Source organism: Crocuta crocuta, unplaced genomic scaffold (assembly GCF_008692635.1).
Source record: "Crocuta crocuta isolate KB4526 unplaced genomic scaffold, BGI_CrCroc_1.0 scaffold57, whole genome shotgun sequence".
Taxonomy (NCBI): Eukaryota; Metazoa; Chordata; class Mammalia; order Carnivora; family Hyaenidae; genus Crocuta; species Crocuta crocuta.
In genome coordinates this window covers 4853005-4872298 of record NW_027532163.1, presented here as the reverse complement: position 1 = coordinate 4872298, position 19294 = coordinate 4853005, and the positions used below count along the sequence as shown (strand labels likewise).

The window sequence follows — 19294 nt, the reverse complement described above, 5'->3', positions numbered from 1 at the left end:
TGACCAGCTGATTAAAACTGACATCACCGATGAGGGGCAGGTGGATGCTGTGTAGCTCCAGATGTTCTTTATTGAGAAGGACACGTATCACCTACGGTGAATTCTGGCAGGGAATGTAGATCCTGAATACAACCATGAGGACATATCAGATGAAGTCCAAATGAGGAATCTTCTATTGACAGACAGAAAGGGAGAGAGAGAGAGGCACTCTGGTCTTCCGAAGTGCCAATGTCATAAAATACAAAGGAAGGCTGGGAGGGGGAAATGCTATGAAGTACAGTATTGATTGGGTCAATTGACATTTTGGGTTGATTGCCATTATTGGGTCAATGGTCAGCTGGAATATAGCAAGTAGATTAAAGTGTTTTACCAGAGTTAAATGTACTGAAGTTGATATCTGCACTGTGGTTATTTAGGAGAATGTCCCAATGCTTGGAAAATACACATGGAAGCAACTAGAAGTAATAATATGGTTATATAATTAAAATAATCACATATTTTCTATACAAGAGGGAAAGAGTAAATTATAAAGGTGAATCTGGGAAAAGGCTGTTCTTTGTACTATTTTTATGTTTGCCACTTTTCTGTGTTTGAGATTATTTCCAAATAAAAAGTTACACAAAAAAACCTCTGACCTCACTGAGTTCCATTCATTAAGATTAAAAGGATTGGACAGGACGATAATTGAACCCCCATACTGGAATGGAAGGTGCTTGGACATTTTTCTAATCAGGTACTTAAGCATGATCACCTCCAATATCACCTTCTAGTACCCTCTCTAGGCTAGGATGGGGATCCTCAACCAGAGGAGTGGAGGTCCTCCGTCTGCACCTCACTTCTTTGTGGGTCTGCTCACCTCTCCTTCCCCTACTGTTCCACGTAGGAGTATTTCTCAGTTTCAGGGCAGTCAGGTCCCAGCCAGGACAGTGGGAACCTTCTGAATATTTAAAACAGGGAGGGACGCCTGCCTGGCTCAGTCAGTTAAACATCTGACTCTTGATTGTAGCTCAGGTCATGATCTCATGGTTTGGGAGTTCAAGCCCTGTGTCAGGCTCCTCACTGACAGTACAGAGCTTCTAGGGATTCTTTCTTGCTCTCTCTTTCTCTCCCTGCCCCTCCCCTGCTTGCTCTCTCTCTCTCTCTCAAAATAAATAAATACGCTTTGTTTTGAACAGGGAGTTTAATGCTGGCATTGGTTAGTCAGGTGACGGAAGAGTTGAGAAGACAAAGGGGAGAGTGAGGTGGCCCAGAGATTTGCAAGAGCAGAAAGCCACTGCCATCTCTTTGTAAGGACAGAGGGAGAAGGCAGTGCTGCTGGCGCCCAAGGGCTGGGCAGGGCTCACCTGTAGGTGCAAGAACCACCCCAAGTCTGTTGCTGCTGTTGCTGGAGGAAGAGGGGCTGTTCAGAGGAAGAGGGAAGTCCTGGTTTCTCCCTCCCTTGGGTTCTGGTCTCACTACTGCCTCCTAGTGAATGCATCCAGTGTGAGCCAGCTAACGGGGCAACCTGGGAAAAGCAGCGTATCAGTCAGTCTCTCTCACCCTCTTTTTTTTTTTTAAGTTTATTTATATTTGAGAGAGACAGAGACAGAGAGAGGGCAGGAGGAGGGGCAGAGAGAGAGGGAGAGAGAGAGAGAGAGAATCCCAAGCAGGCTTTGCATTGTCAGCCCAGAACTTGACATGGGGCTCAAATTCATGAACCATGAGATCATGACCTGAGCCAGATCAAGAGTCAGACACTTCAACTGAATGAGCCACCTGGGTGCCCCGTCTCTCACTCTCTTAACACACACGCTTTGCAGGATGCACAGCAGAGGAGAGGGGTGGAGAAATGGATCTTTGGACACCCACTCCCCTGTCTTTATTGTTATTTGCAGAGAGTCCTTGGCTTTGCATATACAATGTTCAAAATCCCCTTAACATACTACCTTTAGGAAGGTGGTTTCTCTCATATCTTTTAATGTAAATTTGGGTCTAATTTCTTGGGCCAGTGACTCCATCTCCCTACGCTACATTCTCTCCCTGTTTGGTCATTATCCCTGTCAGGCTACCTCGACCAGCTGTGGCTTCTATGGTGGAGCAGAGCTGTCTCAGAAGTCTTACCTTGTGTTCACTCTGAGGTTTCATCGTGGCTGCATCTTTGGGCATGTTAATCTGCACCTCTCACTCTCTCTCTAGTCCAGTTACAATTTCCCAAATACCATCTGTCACTATGTGAACAGTGTTTGAATGCCCTTTGGTGGAAAGAGTCTCTTCATCTGGGACCTGGTCTGAACACAAAGTTCTCCATCATGCACGTCTTGTGTCCTATTATTGAAGACAACCCCACTGTCGCCACTCAGGGATGCTTCTGCCACAGTCACGTCATGCCCAGTGGTTTTTTAGCCTGGACTCTTCTGTGGTCTTGTATCCAGGAGTGGAAATGATGGGTGTTGGGCTCCCATTTTCCCTGGAAAATGGATTCGTTCTTTCCACATCCACACTACAGATGGCCGGAATATTAGAAATGGGGACATATTGGAAGTAACACTGCAGGAGAACAAGTCAACGCTCTAGCTCACAGTGACTACATGTCAGCTATCTAGAAGCCCCCAGTCCTCCCAGCTGTGGTCATGATGCCCTTTAAGATTTAAAGAAGATTCGCTCAGGGGCGCCTGGGTGGTTTACTCGGTTAAGTGTCCGACTTTCGCTTAGGTCATGATATCGCGGTTCGTGGGTTCGGGCCCCGAGTTGGGCTCTGTGCTGACTGCCAGCTCAGAGCCTGGAGCCTGTTTCAGTCTGTGACTCCCTCTCTCTCTGACCCTCCCATGCTCATGCTGTCTCTCTCTCTCTCCTAGAAATAAATAAAACATTAAAAAAATATAAAGAAAGAAGATTCGCTCAAATTTTCCCATCTCACTTTCGCCCGGGATCAACACCCTTCCCAAAATCGTTTATACATTTCTCTGTGGCTTTAAATTCCTCCTGGCCACCTCTGGCTTTAGTTTCTTGCTTTCATATAATTCTCCGCCTGCATTCTATATCCTTTTGGTGGGTGGGGTGGAGGGGAGTGGGGAATGCTGTTCCTTTTCCTCATCGCCTGATTGATTTCGTTCTTAACATCGCACCAGTCTTTGACTTGGGAGGCCATGTGTTCCAAACACATAGCCACGAAGTGCTTCCCAATCCTCATTGGATTGTGACCAGAGTGAGAGATAAGCATGTATCGATTAAGGTTAATCTGTTTCAAGCTTACCTGCTACCACAGCTAGTACTGCTGACTCAAAGGCATGCACTCCCCTCAAAGTCCATCTTGACACAAGGCATAGGAAACTTCTGGTGATATTTTGAGTGTATGGGGGTTGCTTTTAACTCAATACAGCACATGCACACACATGCATGCACACCCCAAATTAAAGTGAAACATTAAAATCCCTATTCTCAATGGCCGTTGGCCTTTCTTGTACCATGAGCTTCTTACTGGCTGGTCTTCTGTATAAAACCATGATCTATCCCCATATTCTACCTTCTTTCCTTTTTCTCATCTCTCTTTACTTCCTCCGTTTTAGCAGACAGCCCCCAAACTAGCCCCTGACGGCCAATGTGGGTACAGGACGAGGTGGGAGGAGGGTTAGACAGTAGGTGCCCCTTATGCAGAGGACAAAATAAACATGATAAAAATTGAGAATAAACTGGACTTTCCAGCTCCCCCCAAATATCCACCTCAAAGGCTCTAATTCTGTGCTTTGTTCTTTTAGATCCTGAAAGCTTTTTGGTCTTCAATAATTCTCTATTAAAATGCAAATACCTACTGGGAGTTGTTAAGCCTTATCAGTTAATAGTTGACTCTTGCATGAGCATAGGATCCTGCTTTAATGGGGTCAGAATGGCAGAGGAATGGGTGGTTTTTTCCAAAAATAGATTAGGGAAGGAGAGAGAGTATTATTTATTGAAGGGGTGGTTTTTTGGCTCTTTCATATATTTTGACCAGAAGGAACTCTGTTCACCATTATCTATAACCCTCTCTTTGCCTTCTGCAGAAAAGTAGCTTTAAAATGGTTGGTTTATTTCTCCTTGACCTGAGCACAAATTGAATTAAGGAGAAAAACTGGAGCGTCCCTGCTTCACCATGCCTAAATTAGAAAGAGTAAAAGTAATCCAAGGAAATTACTACAATGAATCCCCCTCCGGTCTAATTTTAGCTCCATTTGATAGCATCAGTCCCGTGGTCCACAGGCGGCCCCAGTGGCTCTGTGGATTGCAGCAAAGCCCAGACACGGTCAGGATGATGAGCGTACTTCCTCTGTGGTGGGAGGCAAGCTGAACTCCTCTGAGGTGGACGTGCCCATGTGAGCCCATTAGGAAGCACCAAAAGAGAGCGCAGGTGCACGCTGCCAACTGATCCCAACTCCTAGGAAAACCTCAGAAACCCTCTGGGGGAAATGAAGGTATCCATCCGTCAGCTGAGTCCCCAGGAGCATCTTCCCCAACACCTGTGCTCTCTGCCACGCCCACCACACCAGGGAGTGCCTTCAGCAGGAGCCAAGTCTCCTTCGTGTCCAAGTGCAAGTGCAAAATGCTTTCAGCGCTGGGAACAAGTGACAGTGCAGGATCGTTCCAAAGCAGAAGTGGAAAATACACAAAGTCTTTGCCACCTTCCCATCCCTTTTCTCCAGAATTCTGTTTTCCCTTTCAGATCGGATATTCGAAGTAAGTTACCACCAGAAAGGCACCAGCATCCACCAAAGTACAAACAGCCTTGCTCAGAAGCAGGGTCCTGGAGCCACGTTAACTCTTTTCGTTCCTAAGGGATGGGGTTCTGTGGGAGGCACTGCATTGTCCGAGATGTGCCCCCTTGGCTCAGAATAGCATCTATTTATCCACCAGTGTGGAAGCAGTCCAATATTTTAACAACCTCTGACTGTCCTGGTGTGCCCTGGCCCTCTCTAAGCACCCTGCTCTAAGCTCCAAAGATGTGCTGAAACTGAGTCTAACGGACTTCAGCCCTCAGTGGACGATGCCCTTGGGGGTAAGTGGGCCAGGGAGCTCAGTCCTAGAGCAGAGGTAGGAGTCTTTCTGAGGAGGCCCAGGGTCTTGTGGGTCAAGAAGGCAATGTCTGGCAGGACAGGCCACAGCCTCTCCTCACCCAGGTAGGCATGGGCACTGGTTTCGGTACCCAGGGAACTCCCCTGCAGTCTGTAGCAGTCCCGGAGACAGGCCTCCTCTGCCATCCGCGTATTAGCTCTCTGTGCTTTCTAGCTTTTTCTTAGCTTATTTCCACCAATGAAGGAAAACCTACTTTCCCCTTCTCCACGGCCCCTAACTGCCTTATCAGGGAAAAAAAGAAAATCTTTAGGCAAGCCCACCTCTGCTGCTTGCTGGAGAAAAGAGAGGAACTGCTTTTGTTGTGTGCACATTAGATCTGGCTCACTTTTCCTACCTCAGTCCTCATTCGTGCCTCAGACCTCTCTGTCTGGTACAGGTGTAGGGAACTCTGATTCACAGGGGTCTTTGCATGTAATCATGGGCCTGCTCTGTGGGGGTGGGGAGACAGAAGGAGGAGAGCCGGGAAGGGAGCTATTTTCAGTTTGTCAAAAATCCAAATGGAAATTATAGATGAACACAATACCCTTGTGTGCAACTAGGGAAATTCAACTTGAGCCGGCTTAGCGGGGGAAAAAATGGAATTATTGGCTCATGAAATCAATCCACAGGAAGAACTAGGGTATGCTGAGCCTTGGGGACAGCTGGAACGGGGGCCTCAAATGTCACCAGGACATTCTCTCATTCTCTAGCTCTGCACCTGTGTTCTTCCCCGAGTGTGGGCTTCATTCTCTACACCAGTGGTTCTCTGCCAGGGACGGGGAGGGATTCCGCCCCCCCTTCCCGGGGGCATTTGGAGATATCTGGGGCGAGGGTGGCATCCAGTGGGTAGAGGTCACAGATGCTGCTAAACATACTGCGATGTATGAAACAGCCCCCAAAATAAAAAGCTATCTAACCCCAAATGTCAATAGTAGTTGAGAAATCTGCCTCCTCCATGTGGCTGGCAAGGAGGCTGCTGGCAGTTCACAGACCCACCTCCAACAGCCTTGCTGATCCCAGGGGGACTGAGACTTACTCATTCTGAACCAAATGTCAAAAATCCCATGGAAAAAAAGGACAAACCATACGATTTCACCTTCGCAAGGAATCTAAAAAGCAAAACAAATGAACAAGCAAAACAAAGTGTAAACAGACTCACAGATACAGGAAACAGCTGTTGGCTACCAGAGTGAGGAGCAGGTAGGGGGATGAGCAAAATAGGTGAAGGGGATTAAGAACCGCAAACTTCTAGTTACAAAATAAATAAGTCATGGGGATGTCATGTGCAACATAGGGAATATAGTCAATACTATTCTAATAAGTTTGTACAGTAGCAGGCAGTAACTAGACTTGATGTGGGGATGATTTTGTAATGGATGAAAATATCAAATCAAGAAGAAGAGGAGAGGAGGAGGAGGAGGAGGAGGAAGAAGAAGAAGGAGGAGGAGGAGGAAGAGGAGGAGGAGGAGGAGGAATGATCCCAGGGAAATTCTCTGATTGGCTCAGCTTGGTAGCTTGGTTTGGGGGTTCACCAGCAGACTCGTCTGGAAGTCCAGAAAGGTAAGAGTTCAGGTCATGAATACCCTATTTATTTAGTTATGCTTTAGTTTTATTTATTTTTTAATGTTTATTTATTTTTAGAGAGAGAGAGATGGAGTGTGAGCAGGGGAGGTGCAGAGAGAGAGAGGGAGACAAAGAATCTGAAGCAGGCTCGGCTCTGAGCTGTCAGCACAGAGCCCAATGCAGGGCTAGAACTCATGAACTGTGACATCATGACCTGAGCCAAAGTTGGATGCTTAACCAATTGAGCCACCCAGGCACCCATGAATACCCTTTGTAGGACCTCAAGGTTGACATTGGGAAGAAGCATTCTCAAAAGAAGGAAGGTGAAAAGCAGGTGAAGAAAACATAATACAAAGTTAAATAAATGCTACCATTGAATAAGTTTAGTTTCTTTGGGAAACAGCATCTTTTAAAACAAGATATGGGAGAATAAGTAAGAGAAGTGATCTTTGGTGGAGTAAAGCTTGGGAACCATATAATATAACCCTCCACTAAAGTACTGCATGGGCCAGGCCAGTGTCCCATGCTCCAGACCCTTTNAATCTATGGGTGGTAAATGGCTATTGAGATAAACTAATTATCGCTAATGTTTAGCTAGCTAATGAATTATTCCTTCCAGATGACATAATGCCTAACCCCATTACAATGTGCATATCCTTTAAAAGGTCCTTAAAGGAGAAAATAATGGTAGAAATTTCAGGCAAATGAGAGCTTGGTGGGAAGATAGTTTTGTTTTGGAGGCCTTAGATTTTGGGTCATTCATTTAGGTAGTAGGTTACACTGTATCTGAATAAGCCAAGCTCAAGGTCAGCAGTTTCTGAAGGATGTTCTATAGAACACTGAATCCTTGGGGGTGGTACTTAGTGTTACTGAGAATAAAGATTTCATGGAGGAGGAGGGCAGGGAAGAAAAAAAGAAAAGAAAGATTTCATAATCTGATTGGTTGGGAAAATCTGGGTTTGGATAAAATTTAGTGGGTTTCTTTACTATAGGACTCAGAGCTTTTAACAGAACTGGTGCTGTGACCCTCAAGAAGGGAACTCGAGTGAGCAAACTTTTGGGCCAAGGAAGTTTCTTTGCTGAGGCATATCGTACATCGGGTGTAATTACTCCATTTTATGCCCGTTGTCCTTGCATAATTGTGATAGGCGTTCCCTTTCATTCCTCAAAGTGTACCAGTTTGGAGGGTAGATGATATGATCGCCCTATTATAACAGCAACACACTTTGGGAAATGCTTTTTTATTGTCATCTTTATTTGTGGAGAATAGCTTTTTAATACCATCTTAAATCAGTCTTAGGAGGTCTCCTCTGGGAGCTCTCCTCTGTGTATTTTCACACTGAGGCATCGAACTTAGAGTTGATTCCCAATAATTTCCAGATGACCACAGGATGAGAATGACCTGGAGCAATGGTTTCCCATCGTCTCCCCAGAACACTGCTAAATTGACCCCTTTCCCCCCCCATCAGTGCTAGCATTGGAATGCCAGAATCAAAGTGTAGACTGTTCAACATTGGACAGACTCCGAGGTCATTTCATTGTTAAGGAATCATTTGGTTGTAAGAGACAGAAACTCAACTTAAGCAGGCAAAAAAATAAATAAATAAAATAATTTCAGGAAGAAACTTTCATAAGCGGAGGACAAATTTCAGAAGCCAGAGCACTGTTGGGTGCCTTGGGGGCTGAACCCCGTTTCTTTTTTTTTTTTTAATTTTTAATGTTTTATTTGTTTCTGAGAGAGAGAGAGAGACAGCGTGAGCAGGGGAGGGTCAGAGAGGGAGGGAGACACAGAATCTGAAGCAAGCTCCAGGCTCTGAGCTAGCTGTCAGTGCAGAGCCCCACACTGGGCTCGAACCCACGAACTGCGAGATCATGACCTGAGCCAAAGTCGGACGCTTAACCGACTGAGCCACCCAGGCCCCCTGGAGCCCCATTTCTTGATGTCTCCAGGATTCTCTCATCAATCACAGCTTTTTTTCTGCCTTAGCTTCAACATGTCCCACCACTGACCCTGCTGCCTCTAGTTGCTGGTGATGACAGAAGTCCAGCTCATGACCTTCAAGTGCTCACATAATAAATAATAGACAAAACAAAGACGATTATTTTAAAATTAGAACCACAGTGGGCGCCTGGGTGGCTCAGTGAGTTTGAGACCCATGTCGGGCTCTGTGCTGACAGCTCGGAGCCTGGAGCCTGCTTCAGATTCTGTGTCTCCCTCTCTCTCTGCCCTTCCCCTGCTCGCACTCTGTCGTTCTTTCTCAAAAACAAATAAACATTTAAAAAGTAAAAAATAAATAAAATTAGAGCCACGAGCAAAAATGTTAAGCAACATAGAGTGGTTTCAAAGGAGCAGAAACCCGGAATGATGGGGGTTTTATTTTAAAGCCAAAGAGAAGGACAGAAAACAATCCCTGTAAAAAATTACCCTTGAAAGTCCTTAAATCACCTATAAAGTACAGTATATGTGGTTTTATGTCCTCAACTCTCAATGTATACAAATGACAGAGGCCTGCAATAATGTACAGAAAATAATGAATAATGTACAGAAAATAATGAATAATGTACAGAAAAATAAGAGTACATAGGCAAAACACAAAATTTCTTACATAAAGGACACATAAGAAATATGTGAATAATATTCTTATATTCGCATATAAGAATAAAGAGGAAAATAAAGAAAGACCATAGATGGTTTCTTCAGCTGAACACTGGCTAAAGTATGCAGGTTAGAATTAAGGGGCATTATGTACCAAAAAAGCATCTAGCTTTAAATACGAGCATGATATTTAGGGCAGAGATCATGGGCCGCCTCCAGGGAGCAGAGAAGTTTTGTGATGAACCTCCCCGCTCACGCTACTTGGCATGTGGTTCCCTGAGTGGGAGGTGGAGAAAAGTCACTTGTCCTATTCTGTGTTTGTTNAGTGGTTGGGAAAATAGGGTTACACAGGTTTAAATCCTTGGTGGCTCAGTCAATTAAGCTGACTTTTCATCTCAGCTCAGGTCTTGATCTCAGGGTCATGAGTTCAAGTCCTGAATCCAGCTCCTTGCTGGGTGTGAAGCCTACTTAAATAAATAAATGAAATGCATCTCACCACTGGGAGGACCTTGGATGTGACCTTGGAAAAGCTCCTTAATCTTTCTGTACCTCATACCTAAAACGAAGGCAATGACAGAACACATCTGGTAGTTTTATTGTGATGATTACATGAGAGAATGTGTACAAAGCACTTAGTTACAGACACCCATAACCACTACTATTACTCTTTAATACTTTTGTTTATTTCTATAATAACACCAACAGGCTCTCTGCTCTCTGAGGAGTTTTCCTGATTTTCACTTTGTTCATTTCCTCCCTTTCCCCAATTTTTGCTTTGTTACTTGTTTATTTTGTTTTTGTTTTTTTCTTTCTGAGAGGAGAGAGACAGCGTGAGCAGGGGAGGGTCAGAGAGAGAGGGAGACACAGAATCCGAAACAGGCTCCAGGCTCTGAGCTGTCAGCACAGAGCCCGATGCGGGGCTCAAACCACCAACAGTGAGATCATGGCCTGAGCCGAAGTCGGACGCTTAACCGACTGAGCCACCCAGGCGCCCCCTGTTTATTTTGGTTTTTATTCAATCCCTGGCTGGCTCCGACCTCTTGGAAGAAAAACCCCTCTCCTTCAGAAGTCACACAGTGTCCTTAATCCATTCATTCAGGTATGTGTTTCACAAGCATTTATGGAGTGACTTCCGTGTCCGAAGCATTATTCCAGGTGCTGGGGATATAGCAGAAAACGAATCAACGCGAACCCCTGTTCTCAGAAGCTAGTATCTTTGAGGGAGAATAAGGCTACTGGGGAAGAAGTGTCAAGTGCCTCTGGTCGCTGGTGTGCAATCCAAGTTATGGCTGTCGTCCCGTTCCCCACTCCTGCCTGCTTACGTCTTCTTTCTGGATGCTACCTCCTTGCCGTCAACTTTTTCTTCTTTGGTTTATTTGCAAATACCTTACGTGGTTCCAGAGGAATTTCAGGCAGCTCCCTTGCCTTTTGGCCTCACGCTTCCGATGCCTTGTTCCCTCCCCTGCCATGTGCTGATTTTCTTCCTAGGTGCTGTTCAACTTTTCCAATTGGATCCACCTTCTGCCTGGTCCTTTCAGAGTCTCTTTCTCTGGTGCAGGCACGAATCCCAATTTAGCAACACTTGTGATTATAATTAATGTGCTGTTTACTCCCTCTTCCAGATCATTAATGAAGATGTTAAATGAGACCAGAATGAAACTGCGTCCCCGTGGCATCCCGCTAGACACCTTCCAACAACTTGACACTCTGCCATTTGCTGTTTCATTACCCTTTGTTTACCTTGCAAACACAGGCCCTTGCTTTTGAAAGAGGCAGAAAGCTTGATATTTCTACTGCTGCAGAGATGCCACTTAAGGATGGGGATATGAAAACCGAGCATATTGTAAATACATCCTTTTGACTTTGAGTTAAACGTGGATTACAAATTGAACATTGTCAGTAAATACTTCTTGCTCTCCCTCCTCTCAGATGGCTTTGCCTTCCCTGGACTTTCTGCAGCTGTTCTGTCTTTGGGAGCCCGGAGAAGACTAGATGGTTGCCTTTTGCAAAGATGTTGCTTGTATCAGCCTAACTATGAACTGTGAAGTTACTCTGTTACATGTACATGAACAATCTGTGTTCACGGGCTGCATTAAAGCCCTATTTTTTTGGCCATGTAATTTTGCAGTGCCTTCCTGCTCTGACCCTAGCCCAGCCTCATGACTTTCTCTGGCAGGTGGAATTTTAGCAAACATAATGCAGATATAAGCTTGAAAAAAAAAAAAAAAAAGCACTTGCGTGTCTCTGCTTGCATGCTTGCACCCTCCACAATTGCCATAAAAATATGCCCGGGAGAGCCTGTTGGAAGATAGACACATGGACAGAGCCCAGTTACCCCAAGTGTCCAGTCAACACAACTGGATGATCACCAGATATGTGAATGAGCCCAGCCCAGATGAGCAGAACCTCCTAGCCAACCAACAGATGCATGAACAATAAGTATATTGCTTATGAGGGCTTCCTGTTTGTTACACAGCATTAGCCATAGCCATGGATAGCTAATACAGTAGCACACATTTGGAGTCTCATGGACTGGAAACGCATTGATCTCCTAATGGTTTTGCACATACTGCTTCTCTGACACGATCTTCTACAAGAAAGGAGGAAGAAAAGTTTTCTAAGCAGGAATTGAGAAGTATAAAATTGGTCCTGGAGTCTGCTTTTGTGCCCGAATCGCGAGTCCCCTGAGACCTCCAAGGAGCCGACACTGATGCAAGTACATAAGGGTCTTTATTACAAGCTCGAGCAGGGGCTCATCCGTCAACCGGTGTAGCGGCAGCAGGGTAAAGCCCCGAACAATAGCGAGCAGGGTTTTATGGGGTAAGGGACGGGGATGTTACAGTGCACACGTTGCACATATAGCATCATCACATAAACACCAATCATAATTGTACAGCACCCATGGTAACAGTTTTGACCGTTCAGTATCTGTAAGGTGTTCATTACTTTTGGCGGGACCCAATCATGACCTTTGAGAATCCTTTGAAAATGACCAATTATGAGGTGAGTTCAAAGGGCCCATGTGGGGTTTAGGCAAGCAGTGAGTGATTGGCTAGTTTGTACAAAGTAACTATCTGTAGTTCCCAGCCCTGACTCAGACCACAGGAATGTTACACATTTCTTTTGATTGGCTGATCCAAGGGTGGTCCGAGGGTGGCTTTAGCTGAAGCTTTTCCTGGAACTGGGCTACGTGCAGCCTGAGGTTGCTCTTAATGAAGGACTTAATTTCAGGCTCCTCACTTTCAGGCTTTAAAAAGCAAAAAGCAGAATACAATCTCCATGTGTTTTCTGCTCAAGATTGTTAAAGCACTTATTGAGCACCTGCTGTGTATAAAGTGCCATTAGAATTCTGACAAGTACAGTAACCTTTATGTGGGGAAGGGGTTGTGGGAGAAAAGGGTCTTCGTGGAATGCTATGGAATCTGCAGAGAACCAAAAAAAAAAATGCCCTTTCACCAAGGAAGATAGAAAAGAGAGAAATGAAGCCTGTCCAAGAAGAACAAGAATGTACTTCTTCCCCCTTAACCCTAAGCAACAGTTTGCTGCTTCCTTTTTCAAAGACTTGCCTCCTGAAACTGCGCTGACACTCAGCCCCCTGCTGAAAGATGCTCTTTTGATTTGTAGCAACAAAGTGACTGGTGACCTTGATAGGCCGGGCAAAGCCTGTTTATATATCCCAAGTAGAAGCCACATGCTTCTGGAGTGCGGAAGAAGCAGCCTCTAATTGCTTCCTGGAGTATTCCTCACCTAGCAGCCCTCTATGCTCTTAACACAGCTGACACCCAACCCTGGGACCCAGCTACTCAAAGTGCGGCCATGGCCCAGCAGCATGGTCAGCACCGGGGGCCTGATTGGATGGGCAGAATCTCAGACCTTTTGCAGAGCTACTGAATCCAAATTGATATTTTCATAAGAACCTTCGGATCTGTGTGGATGTTGAAATGTGAGAAGCACTATACTAGGCGACTGAGAGGTTTTCCGGAGGGGTAAATGATTGATTTGGAGGTCAGCCACCTCCTCTAGATCATGGGCTTCTGGAAGGCAGGAGTATATGGAATGGATATTTGCATCCCCAGACCTAACTCTAGTTCCAACTCTAGAAGGAACTCAAGGTAACCTGGTTGAACTGGGGCGAGTTGCTGTCACTCGTCAGCCAGACCTACTAAAGCTACCCCACGACCCACCGGTCAGACCTTTTCTTTCCATGACTCCTGAGCCTCCTGGAATGGACACCTGCTTGAATTGACCCAAATGAAACAGTCTCCGCATAGACAGTCTCCGGGCAGCTCCGCACACTCCAGAGATTCAGGCTTAAACATTGTGACATAAGGCATGACATCAAGTGCATTTGAACAAGTGAGTCTGGGGCCAGGGTTCTGCATCTATTAGAATGAAAGCCCTGAGCCTAAATTAGGGCCCTACCGAAAAAGGTGCTGGGCCTTCTGCAATGAACACAGAAATGGACCCTCAGCAGGCAGGAAGGGAGGGAGAAGAAGGAGGAAGGTAAGAAAACAGAGGGTGGGAGAGGGGAAGGAAAGAAAAAGTAGGCTAGGGCTTGTGGGACCTAAATTTTTCCTTCTTATTTTCCGGTGGAACTTGGAATTTTTCACCCCCCTCTCATGGTATCATTGACATTAAATATCCAATCTTCTCTGCCCCATATCAACTTGAGTAATATACTATAGCTAAGGTTGGCTGCATCTGTTCTCCTCCTTACTCAATTCAAGTTAAGAACGCTCCCACCATACATTACTATTGGGATTTTAAAAATGATTTATTTTGCTATACAATTCAGACCTTTGAACCATACTGGATGCTGGGTGCTTTGTTGACACAGTAGTTAGGGATAAAAGGAGAGTTTAGGGGATTGTGGAATTCTGTCTTTCAATAAATCACTAATTTTATTGTAGTAAATAGAGGTCACCTCCTGGTATGTCAATAGCCTGCCTTGAAAAACGGTATGAAGCTATCACAGTCCATCCAAAGAAAAAGAGGACAAATGGAGTGGAGGGAAAAGAATATTTTCTCAGCGTTAGCCAAGGCTGCAGCAAGAATGTGGGAGTATGGTCAGAACTCATTGTAGGAGAAACTTTCCACTGTTTGCTGGGCATCTTGTATGTGGCTTCTGCCCAGATGAGAAGCTTTATGAAGATGAATGAATAGCTGGGAAGGGTGGGGTGTGGACGTTCAGTTCTGCCGTGATGTTAGACAGACCTTGGGCAGCGGTGAGAAACTCAAGAGCACACCCCTCCGTGATGCCTTTACATGGCTGAGAATCAGAGAGACAGGCACCTCCTAGAGCAGGAATTGCAAACAAAATAGATGCCGGGGTCACGGAAGGAAGGTAAATGATACCCTGCCTAGGAAGTTTCTGTACTAAACTGAGGCAGTGCAATTAGAGCTCTTCTTTCCAGCTCCCTTCTTTCTCAGCTACAGAGACAGAGTGCTCAATTTCCCAGCATACTTGCGGCAAGGTGTGGCTAATAGGACTCACTTCTGACTTTTGCGATGTAAGTGGAACTCCCTGGGAAGTCTTCCTTTCCAATATTAAAGGACAAAGCCTTGCTAGGAGAGATTTTTCTCCTTTGCCCCTTTACCTCCTCCGTCTTCTTTTCTTTTCTTTTTCTTTTTTTTTTTTTTTTTTTGGCCTTAGAAATATTTGCTNAACCAAGAGTTGGCTTAACTGACAACTGACTCAGTCACCTGGTGCCTCCCTCCTCCCTTTTTTTTTTTTTTTTTTTTTTTTTTTTTTTTTTTTTTTTGGCCTGAGAAATATATGCTGCAGCTGGGTGTGCAGCAGCTATCTTGAGATTATGAGGCCCAAACACCACATGCTAAAGGTGGCCGGACATCAAGACAGAGGTGCCCAGCTTCCCGATGGCATCGTTCTGCCTTGGTGCCCGCCCTGGACTTCTGACTCCTGGATGTCATGCTGCCTGTGAAAACTGAACCCCTCAGTTGTTTAAACCCTGGTGGTCACATTGTCTATTATCCACACCGTAATATACTGCCCCCGAGCGCTATCCATTGTTGCCGTGTAGAAATGCTGGCCTGGTGTTGGCCAGATCTGACTTCACAAGAGAAGCTGTAAGTCTGGATTGCTTTTTTACATGAAATTTCTCAGTTGGCAGCTGAGACTGATCCCAGTAGAGACAATTCATTGAACTATTTGAAAACACACTTACAGTCTGTGACCTCTGATTTCTAGAATGTTTACTCTGGGCCAGGTGTGATGTTAAGCACTCTGTATTGATTATCTCATTTAATCCTCCTACCAGCGTTGAGAGTAACGCTATTATTACTTCTGTTTTATAAGTGAGGAAACTAAGGCCAAAAGGCTAACTTGTCCAGTCCTATTAGCGACTAGGGCAAGAGCCATTAGGAAGGCTCATGCCTGACTTTGGAGCAGGCATTGCTGATTACTATTGAATCAATCATCTGTCACCACAATAATGCTACTCAACAAACCACCCCAAACTCAGTGGCTTACAGTCAGCCTCTATTCTCATGCTCGGAGGTCTGTGGGTTGACTGTGGCTTGGGTGAGCTACCCTGGTCTTAGTGGGTGACTGGGCTTCAGGCTGTGGGCTCTGTGGGATGGGCTCTGGGCTAGGAGTCGGACTCAGGTCAGCTGCATGCGTGTTCACTCTGGGGCCCAAGGGAAAGGGCAGTGGCCATGCAGTTATGTTCTTCCTTCACGGGGACACCAGAGTTGAGAACTAAGCCATATGGGCGAGTGCACTTACGGCCTCAGAGTCCTGTTGTGACTAGTAGTCCATTGACCAAGTTATGAAGCCAAGCCCAGCATCTATGGAGCAGGGATGTGCACTTGGCCCATGGGGAGGGAAAACGCATCTGGCCCAACAGTCACCCAAACAATGGCAACATTGCTTCACAGTCTCGGGACAAACTGGCCTTCATTTTGATGAAACAAAGCCTCCTTTTTTCCCCCGCTGCCTATTTGCAAAAGTGGCAAATGGCGCCTGGATCTGGTAAAAGGGACACGAAGCGATCCAAACTCATATAAAATCAGTTCATTTCAGAGATGTCACTACCCTCTGACAATGTCACATCCTGCCCGTTGTGGCCCAGCTCCAGCTTCTGGGAGGCAACTACAGGAGGTGGGGAGGAGCCGATGGGAAGGCATTCCAGCTCTTTGGTGGGGGAGGGGCTTTCATCCCAGTTCTGAGCAGTAGAAGCTGTGCCTGCTGCCTTCCACAACATCCCCTTATCATCATTCCTGTTTTATTTCCTCCTTCTACAACACTCGGGAATATTCAGTCATCCCGTCATTTAATTATTTAAGCAATAAGCACTTATTGACTGTGTCTTTTGTGCCAAGCACTGTCTGTGAGGGCAGGACCAGAATCATACCCATTCCTGCACAGCCTACTTCTCACAGACTGACAGATAACAAACAGATGAAATGAATGAGGCCATTGCGAGGGTGGGAAATGAGGAGCGGCCAGCCCTAGGGAAAGGCAGGAAGGAGAAGCAGAAGTCTCTCCTCCCACTCCTTTTAGGGGGTGGACCAGGTGTCTGGTGTCCCTCCCCATAGGCAGGCTTCACGCAGACCTATGGATGTGCCATCTTAGATCACTTATGTTCATCAGAGAGCTACAAGAGAATCCAACCTGACCAGGTTCTCCAGAACAGTGGTTCTCAATGAGGACAGGACAGTTATTTGGCCCCTGGGGACATTAGCCATGTCTGGGGACATTTTTGATGATCCCAGCTCGGGGACAAGGTTGCTACTGGCATCTAATGGGTAGAGCCCAGGGATGCAGCTATACATCCTGCAATGCACAGGGTAGGATTTTCCAGCCCCAATGTCAACAGTATCCAGGTACATGCATGTTGGCCTCCCGTGCATCTCTGCAGGGATCAATTTAATTTTTAGATATCATTTTGTTTGCCTTGAGAAGGGGTGATATTTGCACATCACAAAATTCAGAAAGTACAGTAGGGTTCATGGTGAAAATACCCATTCCCTCCAACCTTCTAGGTCCTCTTTCTTTTTTCCACCACTGACACCAGTTCCTTATGTATCTATCTCCGGACAGCCTCTGTGTGTATTGGAGCAGAGCCTGTTAGTGACCCCCTAATGTCGTCTCTCCCCTCACCTTGACACACCTGTGAATCCTGAGTCTTCCCACCTGGGGCCTTTGGTTCTGGCCCTGGGAGCACTTGCAGTGAGCAGGAATGACTCCAGAGTGAATGCTCCTGGGAGGAGCCTACAACCAACGACAGATGGAAATTTAAATACCCCAGCTTCCTGGCCTCTTGGGTGAGATCATTGTGGGGTGAGGGCTACACTGTTTACCAGACTTCTCCAGCAGAACTGCCTTCTGGCTGTCATCAGTGGCAAGTTTTGACTACATTTCCTTCCTTACCTACCTTGCCTTGCCTAGCCCTGCTTCTCCACTCTCCTACTGGAGTTTCCTGGGATTGCAAACAGCAACACACATTTACGTCCTTTCCTCACAATTTGATTCTGCAGAAGCACAAATTAAGACAGATATAAGGGTAATATGTATATATACATAATAGACATTTGTAATGTAACACATACGTATGTAATGTAATGTATGCATATCCATCCATGTAATAGAGTGAAATATTAGGGGACGTATGCATTTCCCTTGACAGAGCCCTCTTGAAATTTCACAATGACAAATGCATTCTAGAGCTTACTATGCCTGGCAGAGAGCCAAATGCTTTCCTTGTGTCCTCTTACCACTTCACAATCCTATATTCAAGATGATGTTCTTATCCCTATATGTATATTTAAAATATATTTTGGTGGGAGGCGAGCGCAAGCAGAGGGGGACGGAGGATATGAGGAGGGCTCTGTGCTAATGGGCTGACAGTAGTAAGCCTGATGCAGGGCTCAAACTCATGAACTGTGAGATCATGACCTGAGCAGAGATCAGACGCTCAACTGACTGAGCCACCCAGGTGCCCCATGTTCTTATCTCTGTATTTTAATAGGGATACTGAGTCACAGAGCTATCTGCAGAGGGAGGCAGTTCAAAACAGGGTCTTTAGCCCAAACTGTCTGGGTGAAAATCCAGGCTCTCTCTCTTCTTAGCAGGTGACCTTAGGCAAGTTGCCCTTCCTCTCTGTGCCTCAGTTTCTTCCCCTATGAAATGGATACACTGTTGTGAAGATTAGATAAATTGATAGAAAACTCTCAATAAAATTTGGATATCCTTATTGTCTTGCTGAGTCTTTACTCTGGAATTTTAGTCACCGTTCACCGTGATTTAAGGTAATCTAGTGATCCAGTTCACTTTTTAAGCTAAGGATAAAACTTGTGTTTCTAAGATTTTAAGAAAATAAGTCAAAGAGATAACATGAAAGTGTTATTCCAGAAATTCTCAAAGTCCATTTAAAAATGATGCTGGAGCCAATCTCACACCTGAGCAGCAAGGAAGGCTGGGGCTTCCTGGCAGGAGCAGATTACACCACCGAGAGTCGCAGTGACCGACGTGAAAGTCTGTGCTGCGGTTATGCTCATCTGCAGAAACCCAGACTCCCCGCATTCTAGAATAATTTGATCCACACCATCTGGCAGCTTGAAAGAAGAGGAAAAAGAAGAAGAGGAAGGAGAAACAACAGCCATGTAGCATGAATGTCATTCCCAAGCTAAGTTATGCGCTCTCATTTGCTTCATGTAATATGAGCCAAATTTAAACATGTCAACATCTCAACAATTGCTGAGTTTTCAAGCGCTATACGATGCATCTGGCGGGCGCTCATTGAATGTTCTTCAATGATGGTGATGTAAACGTATTTACTAAAATACAGCGTATTGAAAAAATAAATCGTATATTGTGATGTCCTTTGGTTGGCGTTTGCATAAACTGGCACTCTCTGAAATACGAGGTTGAGATTTAAAAGAACATGACTGTGTTTTAAAATGTTCAAAGAGTCATAATTATAGAGCTTCCAAACCATTTAGTCCGTTTCCCTCGTTTTAAGTGTAGGAAAACTTAGCCCGAGATTAATATCTGATGATGAGAGGAAGGAGGGAGCCTGAGACCCTGTACCCTCAGCAGGGAGGAAAATGGGG

The 19294-nt window shown here is 45.4% G+C and overlaps 1 long non-coding RNA gene across 1 annotated transcript; it reads left to right on the top strand.

Moving 5' to 3' along the window:
• The first annotated feature begins 13598 nt into the window (after positions 1–13598).
• LOC144241919 (uncharacterized) lies at positions 13599–19063 on the top strand. Its single transcript, XR_013338245.1, has 2 exons — positions 13599–13723; positions 18594–19063. It is a non-coding gene; the product is annotated as an uncharacterized LOC144241919 (long non-coding RNA).
• The last annotated feature ends 231 nt before the right edge of the window (positions 19064–19294 follow it).